The sequence below is a fragment of the Globicephala melas genome, chromosome 15 (genome assembly GCF_963455315.2).
Source record: "Globicephala melas chromosome 15, mGloMel1.2, whole genome shotgun sequence".
In the NCBI taxonomy this organism is placed as follows: Eukaryota; Metazoa; Chordata; class Mammalia; order Artiodactyla; family Delphinidae; genus Globicephala; species Globicephala melas.
In genome coordinates this window covers 69,946,457-69,967,040 of record NC_083328.1, presented here as the reverse complement: position 1 = coordinate 69,967,040, position 20,584 = coordinate 69,946,457, and the positions used below count along the sequence as shown (strand labels likewise).

At 46.2% G+C, this 20,584-nt stretch overlaps 1 non-coding gene across 1 annotated transcript; it reads right to left on the bottom strand.

The window, feature by feature from the left end:
• Positions 1 to 4,944: 4,944 nt before the first annotated feature.
• TRNAA-UGC (transfer RNA alanine (anticodon UGC)) lies at positions 4,945 to 5,016 on the bottom strand. Its single transcript has one exon. It is a non-coding gene; the product is annotated as a tRNA-Ala (tRNA).
• Positions 5,017 to 20,584: the final 15,568 nt, after the last annotated feature.

The following is a 20,584-nucleotide window of genomic DNA, read 5'->3' as shown; positions in this document are numbered from 1 at the left end:
TACTCCTTTAAGCAAGAATCCCAGGACTGCTGTGACATCTTACCTCCTGTTGCCTGGACCCGTGTCTGGGTGCCCTGCCTTCTGGACAAGACTATCCACACCTGAGCCCACCATGTTCCTTTGGCCATGGCCTTGAGCCTCCCAGCCCCCTACATATTAGAGATCCTAGCCTGCCTCTTTCTGATCCAGGGTCTGTTTTGACACCATGACTAAAACGAGAGGTTCAGGCAGTTCCAGATATGAGGAAAAAAATGTGTGTTATTTCCACAACATTTAGTGCATTTCCTCTTTTAATTATAATCCTGGCCAAGTCCTTACAAACATTATCGTTTCCAAACCGAGATTGGTTTTCCTTGTTCACGGATGCCAACAGCTGGGATAGCTTTCCTCCATCTGCTGCCTTTCTCCTTTGCCGTTCTTCTTTCTTTGCCCCCTTTTCCCTCGGGGTTCACAGCGTGGAGGCTTTGTCTCAGAAAGGCCACTGTTGGCCTGAGTAGGGGAAGGAGGTCTTCTGCTTATTGCTACGCCATCTTCTGTTGGCATATCTGGGAGTTTCCACTTACAGCCTAGAAGTAGCTGAACAGAGAACAGGCCCTTGATTGATTAATCCTTTCTTTAACATATGCTAAGAATCCTGGTATGCCAGACACTGCTCTGGGTTCCATGGATACAGCAGTAAACAGACATGGTTCCTGCCCTGACAGTCTAGCTAGATGTATTATACTGATCTTATCAATGGGGGCACGCACACGCACATGCGCGCGCGTGCACGCACACACACACATTCTGGTCTTCAACCTCCTGAGAAACCCAATCTCACCATATTCAGAGAAATGGCCTCTGTCCCAGGCCCACGGAAAACAAAAGAAATTCCTAGAAACATACCTCACACGTGTTTGGATGGCTATTAACAAAAAGACAAGAAAAAGCAAGTGTTGGCAAGGATGTAGAAAAAAGGGAACCCTTGTGCACTGTTGGTGGGAATGTAAATTAGTGCAGCCGCTATGGCAAACAGTATGGAGGTTCTTCAAAAAAAGATTTTTTTTAAATTAAAAATAGAACTACCATATGATCCAGCAATCCCACTTCTGAGTATATTTCCAAATGAACTGAAATCAGGATCTTGAAGAGATTAGCTGCACTCCCAGATTCATTGTATTATTATTCACAATAGCCAAGATATGGAAGCAACCTAAATGTGGAAGGAAGAATGGATAAAGATGGGGCATGGAATATTATTCAGCCTTTAAGAAGAAGGAAATCCTAGGACTTCCCTGGTGGCACAGTGGTTAAGAATCCACCTGCCAACGCAGAGGACATGGGTTCGAGCCCTGGTCGGGAAGATCCCACATGCTGTGGAGCAACTAAGCCCATGTGCCACAACTACTGAAGCCCGCGCGCCTAGAGCCCGTGCTCTGCAACAAGAGAAGCCACCACAGTGAGAAGCCGGCGTACTGCAACGAAGAACAGCCCCCGCTCACCGCAACTAGAGAAAGCCCACGCACAGCAACGAAGACCCAATGCAACCAAAAAAAAAAAAAAAAAAAAAAAAAAAAAGCCAGACAGAAAAAGACAAATACTGTATGGTTTCACTTATATGTGGCATCTAAAATAGCCAAAGTCAGAAATAGAGAGTAGAATGGTGGTCGCCAAGGGCAGGAGAGGGGGAAATGGGGAGATGTTGGTTAAAAGGTATAAAGTTTCACTTATGCAAGGTGAATACATGCTGGAGATCAAATGTACAACAGTATGACTGTAGTTAACAGCACTGTATTGTATATACCTGAATGTTGTCAAGAGGGTAAATCTTAAGTGTGCTCACCACACACACACAGAAGAAGAAAATGGTAACTTTGTGAGGTGATGGATATGTTAATTAGCTTGACTGTGGTGGTCCTTTCAGTGTATACATTTAGCAAGATGTCAAGTCAGTACACCTTACATATACGCAAATTTAATTGGCAATTATTCCTCAATGAGCTGTTGTTTTTTTAAAAAGAACTAATGTACTTTAGTAATTTTTGTCTCTGGGGGCATTTTGAGGGCAAATGGAGTGGGAGCCACAGGAAAGGTTTAAAAGTACCATTGATCAAAGAAACCAAATGGCTGGGGACTTGTTTGACGCAGAAGAGGGAACAAGAGACCTCTGGAGGGTCTGGCCCCTCGGTGGGGGAGGGATGCTCTTGACAGAGGGCAGTGAGTCATAGCTGGGCCCCGTGTGCTTCTGTACAGAATTTCACATCCAGCAAGGAGAGGTTCTTGCTTGAAAACTGATGGTGAATACAGACAATGCTCCAATCCCTGTGGAAAATGACTGCACTCAGCTCCCTAAATTCTGTGTTTCTCCATATTTGTATATGCTGTTACCCAGTGAATACCTGATTAAGGAATGCAGCTGCTAAATGAATACATTTGTTGCTCATCAAATGGAACCATAAAGCCAGCGATGATGGGGCTTATTAAAAAGCTTCTTTCACTCAGTGAAAAGTCCCCCACATGTCCCAGCCGGTCTCAATATCGCCGCTAATGAAATGGGTAACCAATACACAAAGAGATGTATTCAAGAGCAAATTAACTGCCTCAGGAATATGCATCATAAAGATTGCAGCCTGGAAAATAAATAGACAGTGTATTGTGCAAATTGGCCCCGTGTTTAAGTGTTGATGAGTTGGAAATATTGGTTTAGCTTCTTTTTTTTTTTTTTTTTTCCGGTACGCAGGCCTCTCACTGTTGTGGCCTCTCCCGCTGCGGAGCACAGGCTCCGGACGTGCAGGCCCAGCAGCCATGGCTCACGGGCCCAGCCGCTCCGCAGCATGTGGGATCCTCCCGGACCTGGGCACGAACCCGCTTCCCCTGCATCGGCAGGCGGACTCCCAACCACTGCGCCACCAGGGAAGGCCCTGGTTTAGCTTCTTGATGGAAGCAGGCAGTATGGGATCCTGTAAGGCAGACATTAGCATTCAAAAATCAAGCTGGGGACCCTCTCATTTGCTAGAACTGGGAAGGGGTGAGAAGGAGTGAGCAATGAGCCATTCCTAAGTGACAGGCCCTGCGCTGTTGCCACCTAGTCCTTGCATTGCCCAAGAAGGGGGGGCACTATGTTACCTACCTGTGACCATGTAATGAGATGACACAAAGAGATTTTGTTTTCTCTGTCTGTCTAAACCGTTAGTGCATGAGCCTTTATCAGATTATTTAAAAAGAATTAACCCCTGTTAAATAAGCCCTCAGACATTTCTGGGCTCCCTTGAGCCCTTGCTCATGATGAAAGAAAAGAAAAGAAAAGAAAGAAAGAAAGAAAGAAAGAGAGGAAGAAAGAAAGAAGGAAGGAAGGAAGAGAGAGAGAGAGGGAGGGAGGAAGGAAGAGAAGAAAGAGAAAGAAAAAGAAAGAAAGAGAGGAAGGGAGGAAGGGAGGAAAGGAAGGAAGAAAGGAAGAAAGAAAGAAGGGAGGGAGGGAGGAAGGGAGGGGAGAGTGAGGGAGGAAGGAAGGAAGGAAGGAAAGAAGAAGGAAAAAGAGAGAGACACAGAGACAGAGAGAGAGGGAGGGAGGAAGGAAGGAAGATTTCCCTTTGTGTCTTCTGCTCTAGATTCTGGTCCTTCTCACACCTACTCTCTGCCTTTATTCTCCTTTGGACACTTTCCAGACCAGAGGGAAGCAGCAACCTGCAGGTTGAAAGGCCATTCCCAGCACCGTGGCTCCTCTAAGACCCAAGGTTAGGTCTTATGGCCCTTCCCTCCCTCCTCATCCTAGTCAACTGACGCGCGTGCGCGCGTGCACACACACACGCACACACACAGCCTGAGGAGAAAGCCATAGGGGGGGTTTTGAGTCACATGGATTTGGGTCATGTGATCCTGGGCAGGTCACCTGAGGCCCCAGAGTCCCTGTTGCACCAGGAGAGTGAAGATGATCTTGTCTCCCTCATGGGCAGTTGGGAGGAACTGATGAAATAACACACAGAAAGTTTCTGGAATGATTCCCAAACATCAGTCCCTCCTGAGTCCTGATCTCCTCCATGATTTTCACAGGCCTTCCTTCTTTTGAAAAGAACCAGTGAAGTGGGTAACTGAAAGGAAGCTCACAGCAGCTACGGGCCCTCTACAGAGGGACTGAATGTGCTGATTTAATGTGTAGCAAGATCACAAAAAGATAAAAACCAGCAGACCCAAGTGCACCTGCTCAAGCAGCCTTTTTATTATTCTGTTTATGATTTAGTTATTCTTTTATATTAGTATGTTTAATATAATTATTACATTTCATTATTTTTTAGCATGATTACTGCAATGATTATCTTTAAAGGAAAGCTGATGAATTGTTTGGGTTTATCCCATTGCAGACTAATTGACAGTCAATTTCCATTTGAGGTCAGTGGATTCTGAAAGGCTGTAAGGGCTGTGCACCCCATTTGTTTATGGGCACACAGCTCAGAATGGGCTCCCCCAGAAGCAGCTAAGGGTGTGAATGCATGTGATTTCCCTGGGAAGTGATCTGAGGAAGTGACGGTAGGGGACCAGGGTAGTGGCACAGGGAAGGGAAAGTATAAGGTGCCTTAATGAGCAAGTTAATGCATTGGCTGTTGGGGAACTTCTGGTAGGTAGCGTAGAACCCACACCACGGTCATCCCGCCTGAGGGGGAGGGAGCTGGGTTGTTTATCCAGCAACTCAGGTCAGTCATTTGAGGGCTGTTCCTGGGGACATTTATTCTTCAGTATTTCCAGCCTGCATGCAAAGGCCACTAAGCGGGGAGTTGCAGGTGCTTGTAGTAGGAAGCCATCCCCTTGTCTGGGCCTGGTGAGTCCCCAAGGGGATGTGGGTCATGCACCGAGGGTATCTGCACAAGCTTAAACATCTGGGATCCATAGAACATCCCCTGTTTGCAATGTTGTGTTTTTCTGTTTTTTTTTTTTTTTCCTGGCCGCGCTGTGCGGCTTGCAGGATCTTAGTTCCCAGACCGGGGATTGAACCCTGGCCCCAGCAGTGCAAGTGCAGAGTCCTAACCGCTGGACCACCAGGGAATTCCCTGCAATGTTGTGTCTCTGTATTTGTCTTTCTCTCCAGACTATGAGCTCTCTGAGGGCAGGGCCATATCTTGTTTTCACGCCCACTGCCTAGCACAAACCTGGCACAGAACAACCACTCAGCAAACACCTGCTGACGGACTGAATGGATGATGGAGGGAATAAGTCATTGAAGGCTTGAAAATGCACAGGACCAAGGTTATAAACTCAAATGCCTACAAGAGCCAGGGGGAGGGTGAAATGAGTAACACAGTTCAGAAAAGAGAAAAAGCAGAAGGTGGGAGTTGTGGGGACATGAAAGACACACGTCCTGTCAATGGCACAGTTGTTACTCAGCTTTGAGTGATCGTCACCTTGTGGGACTTTGACCCATGGTGGCTGGACCTCCTGACTTTTTAAAAAAGAAAAGCCAGGACTCCCCATTAGGTAAAATTTCTTGATTTTAAAATGTCGTCAATGATGTAAAATATTCTGAAAACTAGAGACAGATCCCTCAAACACATCTGGGTGATGTAACTCATTGCCAGGCGTATGTGGTCACCCAGTTACATGAAGCAGGACACAGCACAGAGCACTTCCGGAGAGAGAGAGACAGGGCCTCCCCAGTTCCCCAGAAGTCCCCACAGCGATGTGCCCTGGAATGTTCATGGATTAGTAACATAAAGAATAGTCTGGTAGGTTCATGTCATCCCTTAGGCAGGAGACTTGGGGGGAAAATCCCTCTATTCCCGTATCTGTAAGGTAGGTACATTAAGGCCCGACCTCCTTTGTGGTGAAGGTTAATATATTGATGAGTGAGACAGTTCTTTATAAACCCTAAATCCAAGCTTGGTTGGTGCCCTTCCCAGAACTCTCCCTGCTGCCATTGAAGGCTGTTTCCTTGGCTCAGGGCTCTTCTAGGTTCTCTTGCTGTCTCTGCCCTAAGCCCTCAGGGTCTGCTGTGGTTGTCAGGCTCCTAACTGGTGGCCTTGGTCCTGATCTGCCCATCTTTGCCAGGTGCCTGGCAGCTTAGTGCTGGTGTGCTCAGCTGTGATGTCCACCTCTGGGATGCCACCTTCTGGACCACCCAGCCTGGGTTTGCAACCTGGAGCCCATGACTCAGAGAAGCAAATATGAATGCAGTTCCTTCTTTGGAGGAGCTCACAGCCCAGGGGAGGCAGACCCTAATCCGTGACAACACAAACGTTAAGGATCAGTGGCATTTCTTTGTTTACCAAGCCCCATTCCTTTTCTTCCTGGGCATGAAGCTAGACTGCATTTCCCAGGCTCCCTTGCAGTTAGGTGAGACCATGTGACTGAGTTCTGACCAATGGAATGTGGGCAGAAGCAATGTAGCGCGATTCCCAGCATGGCCCATAAAAATCTCCTCTGCAATTCTCAATACACTCTCTCTTTCACCATCCACTGGATAAATGGAGAGAACTCCAAGCACTGAGACAAGCGTGGAGCCACACGATGGAAAGGACTTGGGTCTCTGAATAACTGCAGAGAGTAGAAATTTCCACATCTCCAAATGACCTGGGTTGTGCTGTGATGTGAAGGACAGACCTTATTGTGTTACGCCGCTGAGATTTGGGGGTTGTTTCTTGCATCAGTTATCCCACCCTGACTGATACAGTGCCCTAAGCGGAAGTGTGCAGAATGCCTCGGGAACCCCTGGGCTCTATGCTGGGGGAAGGACTGGACTCCAACTCAGAGCTCATTAAGGAAGCTGTAGGCTCTCTACCAGGGTACAAGAAGTGTGGAGCTGGAGAGTTCAGATCTGCTTCCACATATATTAAATTAAACACAGTTAAAGGGATTTTGTGATGCCCGTTGAGGTGGATAGAAAGAACTTTGGGCAAGAATAGTTTGTTCCAAGCTGTGGGTGAGAGTTGCATTTTTCCATCCTCCAGGAATTCGCATCTCAATGGTGTAGGGTAGACATTATTCCTTCAGGGATAGCTGAAGACTATGAATTTCTCTTGGCAAATGGTTCTACCTCTGAGAGTCACTTCTTGTTCACTATGCAAACAGGTGACAGTAGGACTGAAGATCCTCTTGGCAGGCAAAGATCCGTGAGCTCGAAGCTCTACCAGCAACTTCTGTCCTGCCGCTAGGGATCTGGGATAGAGAGCGTGTATTCTCCACCAAGGGCATATCTGCTGCAGAGGGAGAGGGGAAGCAGTCCAGTCCCACATCATTTGAGGCAAATATGTTCAAGGAGTCATCCTCTTTTCTGGATGTTTAAACCATCTACACATTCCCCAAGCACTGGATTATGAGGTTCAGAAAACAGCTCTGGCTACTTCTCACAGAAGGGAGCTGTTGGAGCCCTCCAGATGGATGGAGGCTGGAGAACAAGGTGTAAGAATCAAGGCAGCTCCTGAGGGTAGGAAGCAGAACAGGGTCAGATGGGATGGACTCCCATATTTTTGCAGTTTCTTTATCTCTCTATTCAAGATTTAAATTTCAGGGAGAGAAGCCAGTTATACAAAGCATGAGACATGACAAGACATTCCCAAAGAGACGCACAGGCTTCTAGGACCCCCGAAGTTTCTCATAGGGATGTTCCACTTTTGCTGATGCTGCTCCTGGATGAGAGAAGGTGGCCTTTGCCATTCTCATGAGCTTTGTTATGCTCTCTAGGTGTGTCCCCTCACCCCCCCCCAAACTGTTTTGACCACCATGGCAACAAACCAGTACAGTACAGCTGTACTGCCCTCCTAAGTGATGACTGTGAAAGCTGAGCTCCTGGAGGCCCAGAGGTTAGTTTTCTAGACCTAGCATCACTCAGCAGGTCCAAGCCTCAAAGCTGCGTGAGATCTATTCCTGGGGTGGGGATCGGCTTAGTTCTATTTGCTTCTTCCTCCCCACAAAATAGCAAACAACCCATCCTTTAGGGCCCTTTGTTACAGATTGTGACAGCTTCCTTGGCCAAGTGCCTCAGTGTCTTTTAAAATTAACAAGTAATCCTGAGGCAATATTTGAGCCTAGATATGTGAGTGATTGCTTCTGCCTATGCTGGGAAAAGGGGGTCACTTCAGGGACATGGGATACCAGATGGCTCTGAGAGGAAGCCCGGTTTCAAAAGTAATTAAGGACAACAATCTCAGAAGAGCAGCATAAACCAAACTGTCTGAACAAAGAGGCACTGGATTAGCCTGTTGAATGCATCAAAAAGAAATTCTCAAGATCCTGATGTTTCGCCAGGGCCTTCTAACACTTCACTGTTTGGTCATCTGGGCTGTGGCATCAGGAGGCCGGTGCCTCTCTGTAAATAGACTAATTTCTGCATGTGGGTCAGAGTGGATCTCTCAGAACAGAGAAAATCAAACCAGAGCAAAGATCATCATGGAGGGAGAAAGAGAAGGTTTAAAAGGGCAGTCTTGGTAATGTTTTACTGCCTCTTTAAATGATCACTAGTGTGATAGGCAATAGCTTTTTTAAAAATCTCTTAAGGCATTTATAGACTGCTTCCAGTGTGTGAGGCATTGGGAGGGATGGATGAAAACACAGAGAAAGTATGACTCCTATTCTCAAAGGAGTTATAAACTAGGGATAATGATAGTAAGTAATATTTATAGGGTGTTAAACAGTTTGCAAGCCTTTTTTTTGGGTGAATGTTATAATGCTATTGATCACAGGTATTATCCATTCAGTATTTTTCCTGAGTGTGCAGGAAATTGAAGCTCAGAGAGGTTAAGCAACTTGACCAAATTCACACAGCTTATCAGTGAAGAGACTAAATTTTGTTTTTTCAGATTTTATTTTATTTTACATACACATGTATCTATTCTTCTTCAAATTCTTTTCCCATTTGGATTCTTACAGAATATTGAGCAGTGTTCCCTGTGCTATATAGTAGGTCCTTGTTGGTTATCTATTTTAAATATAGCAGTGTGTACATGTCAATCCCAAACTCCCAATCTATCCCCGCCCCCCACTTTTCCCCCCACTAACCATAAGTTTGTTCTCTAAGTCTGTAAATCTCTTTCTGTTTTGTAAATAAGTTAACTTTATCTTTCTTTTTTTTAGATTCCGCATATACGTGGTATCATATGATATTTGTCTTTCTCAGTCTGACTTACTTCACTTAGTATGATAATCTCCAGTGAAGAGATTAAATTTGAACTTGAATCCTCTGCCTAAACTTCTTGCCTGTGTAGCCAAGGAGACAGCCATGTATACAAATGACATGAGGGATTGTATGAATGTTAGAGATAAGGAAGGAGTAGAACGCTGATTGTGAACTAACGGTGAAATATTGAGAATAAGCTGTGGTGTTGTGGTGAAGAGGGTGCATCCTTCATCTCTCTACTTCCTTCCTCTCATCCTTTCTCCACACTGCTGCAGAAATGATCTTTCTATTGATACAATATAAATCTGATTTGTTAACTTCTAAGCTTAAATCCCTCCATTGGCTTCTCTTTGCCTTCATGGTGAAGTTGGTGTTGGATGCTGAAGATTTACATGTTACTGTTGTGTGGTTTTGCCCAGCTGGGGTTCCCCAGTGACAGCATGGAGGAAGAAGATGTTTAATTCATTCAGGATTGCATTATTGCCAATCGATGTGACAGAGAGATGAGGAGTTAGGCAGCAGAGTAATGATAGATCATAGGATCCAGCTGATGAAGTGAGGAAAGGGAAGGCAGGAGGGGCTCACGGACGGGAGACGAGGAGAGGTGGATGGACTGGAAGTCCTGATGAGATTGAAGAATGGTTACAGTGGGATGCTTGGGTGGGCAAGCTGGGTGGAGAGGAGGATTCAGGGGGAATGGGGTGCATGAATTAGTGAGTTTGGAGAAAGCAGTCTCAGATGATGATAAAGTTCAGGAAGTGACCCTCCCAATGGGTGACTGGTAGAATAATGCCCGCTCCCAGAGATATCCATGTCTTAACCAAAAGGGTCCATGAGCCAAGGAATGCAGGTGGCATCCCCAAGTTGCAAAAGGCAAGAAAAGAGATTCTCCCCTGGAGCCTTCAGTCAGCCTTGCTGACTCACTTTGGACTTCTTATGTCCAGAACTATAAGAATAGCACATTTGTGTTGTTTTAAGCCACTAAATTTGTAATTTGTTACACTAGCAATTTAGAAACTAACAAAGTTGATTAAGAGATTAGAGAAGAAAGTACTTGAATGACTCTTCACATCTTGGATTCTCCATTTCTTGACATATCTATCATCAACTCAACTGGAGTTTCCAGAGCTGGACATGTGTTTCTCTAGCCAACTCATTCCTCCACGACTTGCATCAATTATTTAATTTTAAAGCTTTCCCCACTCTCACCACACCTCTTACCTCCTCCTCCCATGTGGCTATCAGCAGTTGACCTGAAATCATTCAGGATGAAGTCAGTAAGTTGGGATCGAAGACGTCATTGAATGAAGGAGAGTTTCCAGGAGGTACAACAATGATGGAGAGAGGCAGGTATAACTTGTCTGAGTCTCAAAGATGCAGGAATTTTTAAATACAGAGAAGGTGTACTGGTCTTCTTGAGATCCTCAAACAATGAAAAAAATCATGGTTAAGCTGTCCCATATGGGAAAATGAGAAAGATTATGTTTCAGATCTTTGAGAAGGAGGAAAAGAGAAGCCAGGAGGAGAAGGAAGAGGAGGAAAAATTATAGGAGAGAGCCGACTTCAAGATGGCAGAAGGCTAGGAACCGCTTGGGGTGATGGGGTAGCTAAAATGGCTTTTAAGAGCATCTGTGCTTATGTGCAGTTTTAAGTCAGTTGCCATTTTGTAATATGTGTCTCATGGCCATGGCTTTCCAACACCCTTGGCAAAATGTTCTATATTCTTGCTTTCATCTGTGGGATTTTGGAAATTGAAGATTGGATTTGCTTTTACCTGTGGATAAACTTGGTGTGGAAAAAAGATGGCATGTACAGAGGTAGGAATCCAGAGGCTGAGGTGAGCATCCACCCATTATCCTTCCATCCACCTACCCATCACCTGTGTATCCATCATTTACCTATCGTCCATCTATCCATCACCCATCACCCATCCACCCGTTCACCATCTATCATCCATCCATCCATCTGTCCATCCATTCATCCATCTACCCATTCACAAATTCATTTATTCAACAAATACTCATTGAGCATCTATCATATATACTTGATTCTGTTCTGGGTCCTGGGGATACTGCAGTGAACAAGGTAGACAGATACCATGCTCTCAGGAGCATCCAATCAGTATGAAAGGCAGATCATAGTAAAGTAATTGAATAGATTACCAAGATTCTTTCAGACTATGATAAACACTATGAAGACAATAAAAGAACAGGGTGATGTTAAATAGAGCAGTAGCTACCAATGTGTTGTTTCTGGACTCATAGCACTAGCACACCTGGAAACCTGTGAGAATGTAAATTCTCAGGATCCCCCCCAGGCCGGCTGAATCACAGACTCTGGCAGTGGGTTCCAGAAATCTGTAGTTTGAGCCTTCCGGGTGAATCTGATGCATGCTCACGTTTGAGATCCACTGTTAATGGGGAGTGACGGTATGGTTACTTGAGGAAGGGTAGTCCGGGAAGGCCTCTCAGAGGAGGTGACATGAGTTGAGATCTCATTAATAAGAGAAATCTAGCTCTGAAAGCCTAGAGACGTGTGTCCTGGGCAGAGGGAATAGTGAGGGAAAAAGCCCTGAGGCAGGAACCAGGTTGGGGGCTTCAAGGGCCTGTGTGGCTGGAATGTGGTGTACAGTTGTACAAATTCATGATAAAAGACGGTACTAGAAACATTCTGGTTCCTCTTTGGCTATTGTTCTCTTTATGTAGAAATGTATAGACATCTCTCTTTATATAGAGATGTGGTCTTTGCCCATTTGTATTGGAAGATATATATCAGAATTCTTTTTTAAAGGAAAAAAATAAGTTAATTTAAATCATACAAGTAATACATATATAAATTTTCCTTATAGATGGATTTCTTGGCCTCTTATGACCTTGCATGTCATCTTGGGAAGGGCACTGTGGGCTAGGAGGCAAGGCACTTGGGATCTAATCTGGTCACAGTCTGGTCACTTATCTTCTCTGGGCCCCATTTCCCCATCTCCAAGGTCAGGAAGAGGAGGGGATAGGAGGAATCAGCTGCCCTGTCCCCTGAGCCAGAGGACTGCTGACATCTCCTTGAGGGGCAGTCCAGTTCCTCTACAACCTCCCCCACCTCCTTTCCCTCTTCCCGATTCCACCTTGGACAGACACACGTGGAACAGGGCAGGAGGAAACGTGCACATGGATTCCCTTGGAATTATCCCCTCTGTCAATCTGTTCTGAATATACCACAATTCTGAGAGCTCAAGTCCATGCTCTCAATAGCAGTTTCCTTTGTAGCTGTTGCCTTGCTGCTGAGCCCAACAGGTTTCTCTCTTACAAACGGATGTCTCATGCAAAAAACACTCAGCAGAGCTGCAAAATCATGACCACAGCATCTGGACGTCACTCTGCAAGACTGGGGAAACAGAGAGGAAACAAACCTGGACCTTGTCCAGGGAGGCAGTGAAGTGCAGCGGGAAGACCCTGGTGTGCATCCTTTAACTTGGCCTCCCTGAGCCTCTGTTTCCTCCTTTGCCAAAAGGGGATGATACCCTTACACTGTATTAAGTAAAATGGCATGTGCCAACTGTCTGGCACACAGTAGGAGCTCAACATATGTCAGTGCTTGTCTTCCATCCCTCCCCAGGGAGCGGGGAAATGACTCTCCTCTCCAGGCAGCCAACAAGTCCCTCTTTGCCTACAACTCTCTGGGTTTGTTTTGCTTGTGTAGTAATTAGGCACCAGCAGCTGCGAGTATCCAAACCCACAGTCTTATCTTTTCCCCAAGCTGCTTCAGTTGATGGAGGGCTGGGTGGTAGATGACAGCTTGTTTATCCAGGGAGGCTGTAAAATACTCCGTTGAGCGAACACACAGAAAAGCTCATTCGTCTTGTCTTCTGTCCTTATAGCCGCACAGTTCAGAAGGGATGTTCTCCCATCTTACTGACTCCTTGCTCCTCTGAGCGTTGCTCACAGACCCTCTGTGCCCACACCTGGGAATGCTGGGGCTGCCCCAGCCCCTCCCTCTCACCTTGCTGCCCTCGACAAGAGCACCCAGCACGAGGGCTCCATTGACCACTCCCAGCTTCGGCCACTCCCCTGAGCTTCACACTGGACACCACCACCTGGATGTCCACAGGCCCCGCCCACACGGCCCATCCAAGACAGACGCCACCTCCCTTCCCACACTTGCTCCTTCTCTTCTCTGGGTATCAGCCATCGGCAGCACTGGACACCGCGCCTTGAAACTGAAACCTGGGAGTCCAGCCTGGACATCCCGCTGTTTCTCTGCTCCACCTCTCAATACCCTTCAGGCCCTGTCCGTGTTCTGTCTCAGATCTCTCTCCTGACTGTCCTCAACTCAGCCCCGGCCACCACCAGCCCGGGGAAGGCACTGGTCTTTCTGCATGCCTGCAGCCGGGGGATGGTTCTGGAACACACACCAGACTCTGTCAGCCGCTCCTTCCGGACCTGCAGTCCTGAGGACGGGTGCAGAGAAGAATCTGTGATCATCCCCAGAGGCCACGGGAGGCAGGAAATAAACCCAGATTTTTGAGAAAAACAAACCAGTCAACAACAACAACAACAAATAACAAAATAAAAACATCCTGGCCTTCAATTCTGATGCCTCCACATATTAGCGGTGTTATTTCTGACACTATTTCAGATCTCTGTGGAGCTCATTTTCTTCATTTCTGCAAAGGGGCCGATACTTCCAGCCTCCCAAAGTTGCCGTGAAGTTTAGGTGAAGCTGTCTATGCGGTATATGGTACAAGTTTGATCAGTGTTAGGCTCTTCTCCCTGTCCTTCACTTTGAATCGTACTTCGTAGTTCTCAGAACCCTTTCTTAGATCGTTCATTCATTCCATTCGTTCATTCCACACCTATGTGTTGTGTGCCTGCTATGAGCTGGGGATAATGCTGGGCGCTGGGGTGGAGTGGAGAACAAGTCAGACTTAGTACCATATCCCCTGGGGTTTCCATTTTTGGTGGGTGGAGACAGACAGAAAGCAAGTAAAAAACAAATAATATGATATCAGGTAGTGTTAAGTGCCACGGTTAAAAAATCAATCAAGATAAGATAGACGTGATGGAGACCGGGAACTCCCTGGAGAGAGCCATGGGAAAGAGAGTCAGTAAACAAGCCAAAGAATAATTAAAATAATTTACTGACTCTGGTACGAGCTTGTGAAGGAAGTAAGTGTGGTTATGTGAAACCACAGGCAGGTTGAGAGGATTAAATATTAAAAGTGTATGGGATGCAACCTTGTATGATGGTAAATAGCCTATACCTAGTGACCCTTTCTTTACCCCAATTCTTCTCTTTCCTGTGTCTTTAATTTCTCCCCTAAGGGATCCTTCCCACCGGCATTTACACATGTCCAAGTCTTTTTCTACTTAGAACACACCTCTCTGCCCCAACCTTACGCCTTCCTCCATCTCTGACCCTACCTTCCCTCCTCAGAGAAAATGGTTCTAAAGAGTTGTCTCCACTTCCACAATTCATTCTTTGACTCATTTCAGTCTGGCTCCTGCCCCCAGAAGGGTCCCAGAAACTGCTCCCTCTGAAATCACCAATGACTTCCATTGTCACTGAATCCTTTGAGCTCTCATAACCTGTCTCTTGGTCACATTCGATTTAACTCTCTCTCCAATTCTCAATACATCACCACCTCTTCAAGTTTGTCTTTTCCCCTCCTGTCTGCTTACTCCTTCTCAGGCTTCTTCACTAACTTTTCTTCCTCTGTTGGTTCCTTAAATTGTTGGGGTGTCCCAAGACTCCATCCTGGGTCTCCTTTACTTCTCTCCCTGTACGTTATCGCTCAGTAATGTCTCACATCTCCCAAGTTTACATCCTCAGCTCAGTTTGCTGACCTGAACTCCTGGCCCACGTTCTCAGTTCATTCTTGGACACCTCCACTTGGAAGTCCCATGGGCATCTTAGACTCCACAGGTCCAGATTGGAATTCACTGTTATCTTCCCCTCCAATCCTCCTCTGCTGCTCTTCCCATCTCAGTGAGTTTCACTACATTCCAGCTATTGTACAAGCCAGAGCCTTGGACTTCACCAGTTCCCCTTGACCCCGTCCTCTCCCCCATATTTGCTGGTCATCAAGTCCTGTAGATTCTACCCACTACATTGCTCTCAGATTTGTCCCTCTCCCACCACTTCCTCTGCCCCCTTTCCTAATCCAGCATCTCTCACCTAGACAACTGCATAGTCTTTTCCCTGTCTCCACCTTTATACCCTCTGATCTGTCCTACATATAGAAAGTAGACAGCTCATCCTCAAATTCAAACCCAACTGTGTTCACTCTCCTGTTAAAAACACTTTAAGGTTCTTCATTGCCTGCAGGATAAAAACCAGACTCCTTTCCTTTGCACCCGGGCCCTGTGGGCTTAGTTGCTACCTGTCTTTCTGCCCTCGTCCCCCATCTGTCCTCTTCACTCTGTGTCCAGTCACACCAGGCTTAGTCCAGGGGCTCAGACCTACGAAGCTCGCTCTCTTGCCTGGGACATCGTCAATGCTCTTCCTTTAACTGGTGCTCTGTTCTCATCCTTTTCCCAGTTGGCTGATCTGAAGAAGCCTGGCAGATGAGCCATTCCAGCTCCTCCTTTCGTAGATGAGTCTCCTGAAGCCCAGAGAGGAAGAGTGCTTTGTTGAAGGTCGCCCAGCATATATCCGGCCTGCTTCATACTAAGCAGAACGACCTCACTTCTCTCCCTCCCTCAGCCACGATGGGAGGGAAACATGGCATCGCCCTGGATCCTCCTCCGAAGACTCTGGCTCTTTTGCTGCTGAAATCAGAAAGCTGAGCAAGTGGTAAGTTTTGCTGGGAAAGGGTTGGAATGATGCGGGATACCTTTGCCTTGGATTTCTGAGGCGGAGGCCCCGGTGACACTGGCTTCTCCTCCTGCCAGTCCAGACCTCTCACGGTTCTGCCCCAGCTTCTCCTCACCCCACTGCTAATCCAGACCCTCACCTGCAGACACTCCTGCCCGCTTCCTCTCACCTGAAGTAGCTTGAGTCTCTCAGTGGCTGCTGGCACAGCTTGGCTGGGAACAAGTCTGTCTGATATTTGAGACCAGCAGTGCTCAAGCAAGGTGCCAAATCCCAGTTCCCTGAGCTGAGGTGGGGTTGATGCCAGGACAGGGTCCATCAGTGACCCCTTGGCCATAGACTGGGCTGGTAACCAGGTCACAGACTAGGCCCTGACCCTGGCCACAGACTGAGCCCTGATTCTGGTTATAGACCGGATCTTGATTCTATACCCAGACACAACTCTGACGCTGCTTCCAGACTTTGCCTTGATTCTGATAATAGACTGAGTCTTGGTCCTCGTCCCAGACTGGGCCCTGACCCTGCTTCCAGACTGAGCCATGATCCTGCCCTAGCTGTGCCCTGACCATGGACTGACACCCCTACCCAGCTCACGGACAGGATCTGCAGCTGTGGGCTCCTGGTGAGAGTGTAGTTGACGCAGGGCTAATCCATGCCCTTAGGGGAGGGGTAGGAAATGTCTCTTCCTGGGAAAAGCAGAACAGGATCAGCCTCTGGGGTTGTCACACTCATGGGTTTTGGGGGTCACCAGCTGCAGAAGGGGCAGGCTTAAAGGACTGCGGCAAAATCACATCCAGTAGAGCTTCCCATCCAGTAGAGCTTCCCAAATAATGGAGGGATTATTCCTGCCAATATCTATCAAGCTGAGATGGAGAGCATTTCAGTGAGAAGGTGCTTTAATGACTCTTCAAGGATTTGGGGCCTAATGAAGCACACATCAGAGGACGATTTAATCTTTCCCTCATAAAACCCTCACAATAAGGAGATCAACTTCAGAATCCAAATGCATCTTGACATAAAAATGTGAGCTCAAGACAGTCCCAGATCACTGATAATTGTCTGGGGCTAATTGCTGTGGTCTTGGGGTGTTTAAGAGCAGCTGAGGGTGGGTGGCTATGGCAGAGGGCGTCCAGGGACATGCTGAGCTGTCCCCTGCGAGGTCCCTGGAAGGAACTGACGGCAGTAACATCGGAGGATAAGATAGAATATGGTTAACGTGGGGCAGGAGAAGGTCTTGATTGGCTGTGGCTGGTTATCCCCTGCAAGGTGGACCCTGCTCCCCAAATCCCTCTCCAAATGGACTAGTGGTCAGCAGATATCCACCGGCACTTGCCTAAATGGGCCAAGAAACTCCTGTTTCCAAGCGATAAATGAGACAGTTAGAGCTTATGAGAGCTACTATGGAGAAAGCCAAAAGGGGGCGGCAGAGATGATCCGGGCATGTGTGGGGTGCATCACAGTCCTTAAGAGGGTCTCTCCAGCTCTCTGGTGGGTAGAAGCAGGGTCCTCTGATCATGGGCTCCTCATGGGCTTCTCTTCCTTCCGTCCACAGCTTTCTGTTAGCTGGGGGCTCACCTACCAGCTGAAGCTTGCACATGTCTCTTATTGCAAAGATTTTCTTCCTGCTGCACAAAATTCATTGATGACATTGTGTGTGGGGGGATCATGAGCAAATAGAGCCCAGCCACTAATTTCAAAAGGAAACATACTTTGTAATAATTACATGGCAAAAAGCTGGAAATGATGAGAAACAAACTCAGTCGAGCCCTGGCTGATGCATAATAATCGTTTATACTAAATTTATGTCCATAATGTACTGTGCAGCCAGGGAAGGTATGAGATAAAGAACTGGGACCCTCCTCCCACTTTTTTCTATTAAAAGAAGACAACATTTAAAAAAAATTTTTTTAATTGAAGTATAGTTGATTTACAATGTGTTAATTTCTGCTGTACACAGAGTGACTCAGTTACACACATATATACATTCTTTTCCATTATGGTTTATCCCAGGATATTGGATATAGTTCCCTGTGCTACACAGTAGGACCTTGTTTATCCATTCTAAATGTAATAGGTTGCATCTACCTACCCCAAATTCCCAGTCCATCCCTCTCCCCACTGTTTGGCAACCACAAGTCTGTCCTCTATGCCTGTGAGTCTGTTTCTGTCTTGTAGATTGGTTCATTTGTGCCATATTTTAGATTCCACATATAAGTGATATCATATGGTATTTGTCTTTCTCTTTCTGACTTACTTCACATAGTATGATAATTTCTAGTTGCATCCGTGTTGCTGCAAATGGCATTATTTTGTTATTTTTTATGGCCGAATAGTATTCCATTGTATACATGTACCACATCTTCTTTATCCATTCATCTGTTAATGGACATTTAGGTTGTTTCCATGTCTTGGCTATTGTGAATAGTGCTGCTATGAACATAAGGGTACTTGTATCTTTTTGAATTGTAGTTTTGTCTGGATATATGCCCAGGAATGGGATTGCTAGATCATATGATAATTCTATTTTTAGTTTTCTGAGGAACCTTCACACTATTTTCCATAGTGGCTGTACCAACTTACATTCCCACCAACAGTGTATGAGGGTTCCCTTTTTTCCACACCCTCTCCAGCACTTGTTATTTGTGAACTTTTTAATGATGGCCTTTCTGACCGGTGTGAGGTGGTACCTCATTGTAGTTTTGATTTGCATTTGTCTAATAAGGAAGACAACATTTTTGAGTAAGACACAGAAGCATTAAAGGAAAAGAATGAACATATTTTTACTGTAGAAAAAAATTTAAAACTTAGACAAAAAAGTCTATACAGCAAAACACAGAGCCAAAGTTAAAAGAAAGCAAAGACTGGGAGAATACACTTGCAGCATATACAACCAAGAACTGCTACACTAGATATAAGAAGAGTTTCTGCAGATCAATAACAAAAAACAAATATACAGTAAAAAAGTAGGCAAAAGGTGTGGGCAGGTACCTTCTAGAAGAGGGAAGACTGACGACAGCAATGGCCATGGAGAAGCCGCTCAGATCTCCTTTCAAAAGAATCTCCTGTGGGGAGAAGAAGTGATTGATAGCCTCAAGCTAGAGCATCTTTTGATCCATGGTCACTCTGGGCCATGCTTCCCCTGTTCCCAGCCAGTGACCAAGCACTGTAGGGCTTTTGAACCAGTCTCTTGGAAAGTCTCCAGTGGCCTGATGGAGACTTTCTCAGAATTGTGCTGTGTCCGAGGATCTTCCTATCCAATCCTTCCTTCCCCTCTTCTATCACAAGTGTCAGCCCTGCACTTGGTCCGAAGCCTTTCCTGCCTCCTCCTCCTACTGCCCTTTGTCCTCCAGGGGTACTTCCCCCAAAAGGTTCTTGCTTGTCTAATCCCATGTTGGCATCTGCTTCTCAGAGGACATGAACTGACACAACCACAGGTCCACATAAAAAGTTATTCAGGGGGCTTCCCTGGTGGCGCAGTGGTTGAGAGTCCGCCTGCCGATGCAGGGGACACAGGTTCATGCCCTGGTCCGGGAAGATCCCACATGCCGTGGAGCGGCTGGGCTCGTGAGCCATGGCTGCTGAGCCTGCGCGTCCGGAGCCTGTGCTCCGCAACGGGAGAGGCCACAACAGTGAGAGGCCTGCGTACCGCAAAAAATAAATAAATAAATAAAGTTATTCAGGGCTTCCCTGGTGGCACAGTGGTTAAGAATCCCCCTTCCTATGCAGGGGACACGGGTTTGAACCCTGGTCCAGGAAGATCCGACATGTCACGGAGCAACTAAGCCCGTGCGCCACAACTACTGAGCCCGTGTGCCACAACTAATGAAGCCTGCACACCACAACTACTGAAGCCTGCGCGCCCAGAGCCCGTGCTCCACAACAAGAGAAGCCACCGCAATGAGAAGTCTGCGCACGCAAGGAAGGGTAGCCCCCAGTCGCCGCAACTAAGGAAAGCCTGTGTGCAGCAACAAAGACCCAATGCAGCCCAAAATAAATAAATTTATTAAAAGTAAAAAAAAGCAATTCAACCTTACTCGTAATTAAGAAAGCGCAAATTAACATGTGATACTGTCTTCTGTAATCAAATGGACAAACATTTTAAAAAGGTCATTAATATCTTGTTTAGTGAGGGAGGTACAAGATGAATCTCTCTCCCATATTGTGCTAATGCCAAGAGTCTAAAATATACATATTCACTGAATCAGCATTTCACTTCCAGGAGTCTGTTCTATAGAATATATATAATGCGTGTGTGTGTACAAAGATATACAGGTTCATTGTGGCATTATTTACGTTGGTAAGAGACTTGAAGATATTCTAAATGTGCATTACTAAGGAACATTTACATCAATTACGGAGCACCCACACAACATAATTTGCAGCTGTTTGAAAGAAGGAGGTCAAGCTATCTGACATGAAAAGATGCTCGTGATGCCACGCTCAGTGGATAAAAGACAAAGCTGAAGGGTATATTGTGTAGTGCGCTTTGAGTAGGAAAACCCTTCTCTAAATGAGTTTATATGCATACAAATTGGTGAATAGAGCAAAAATCTGGAAAGGTAGATGCTAAATTGCTAAGATTATCTGTCTTTGGGGAAGAGAGTGAGATTGGGGATAGCTATTAAAGGGAGTCCTCACTTTTTATTCTGTTTCCTTCTTTATTGTTTAGATATTTGACAGTGAATGTGGATTGTTATATTT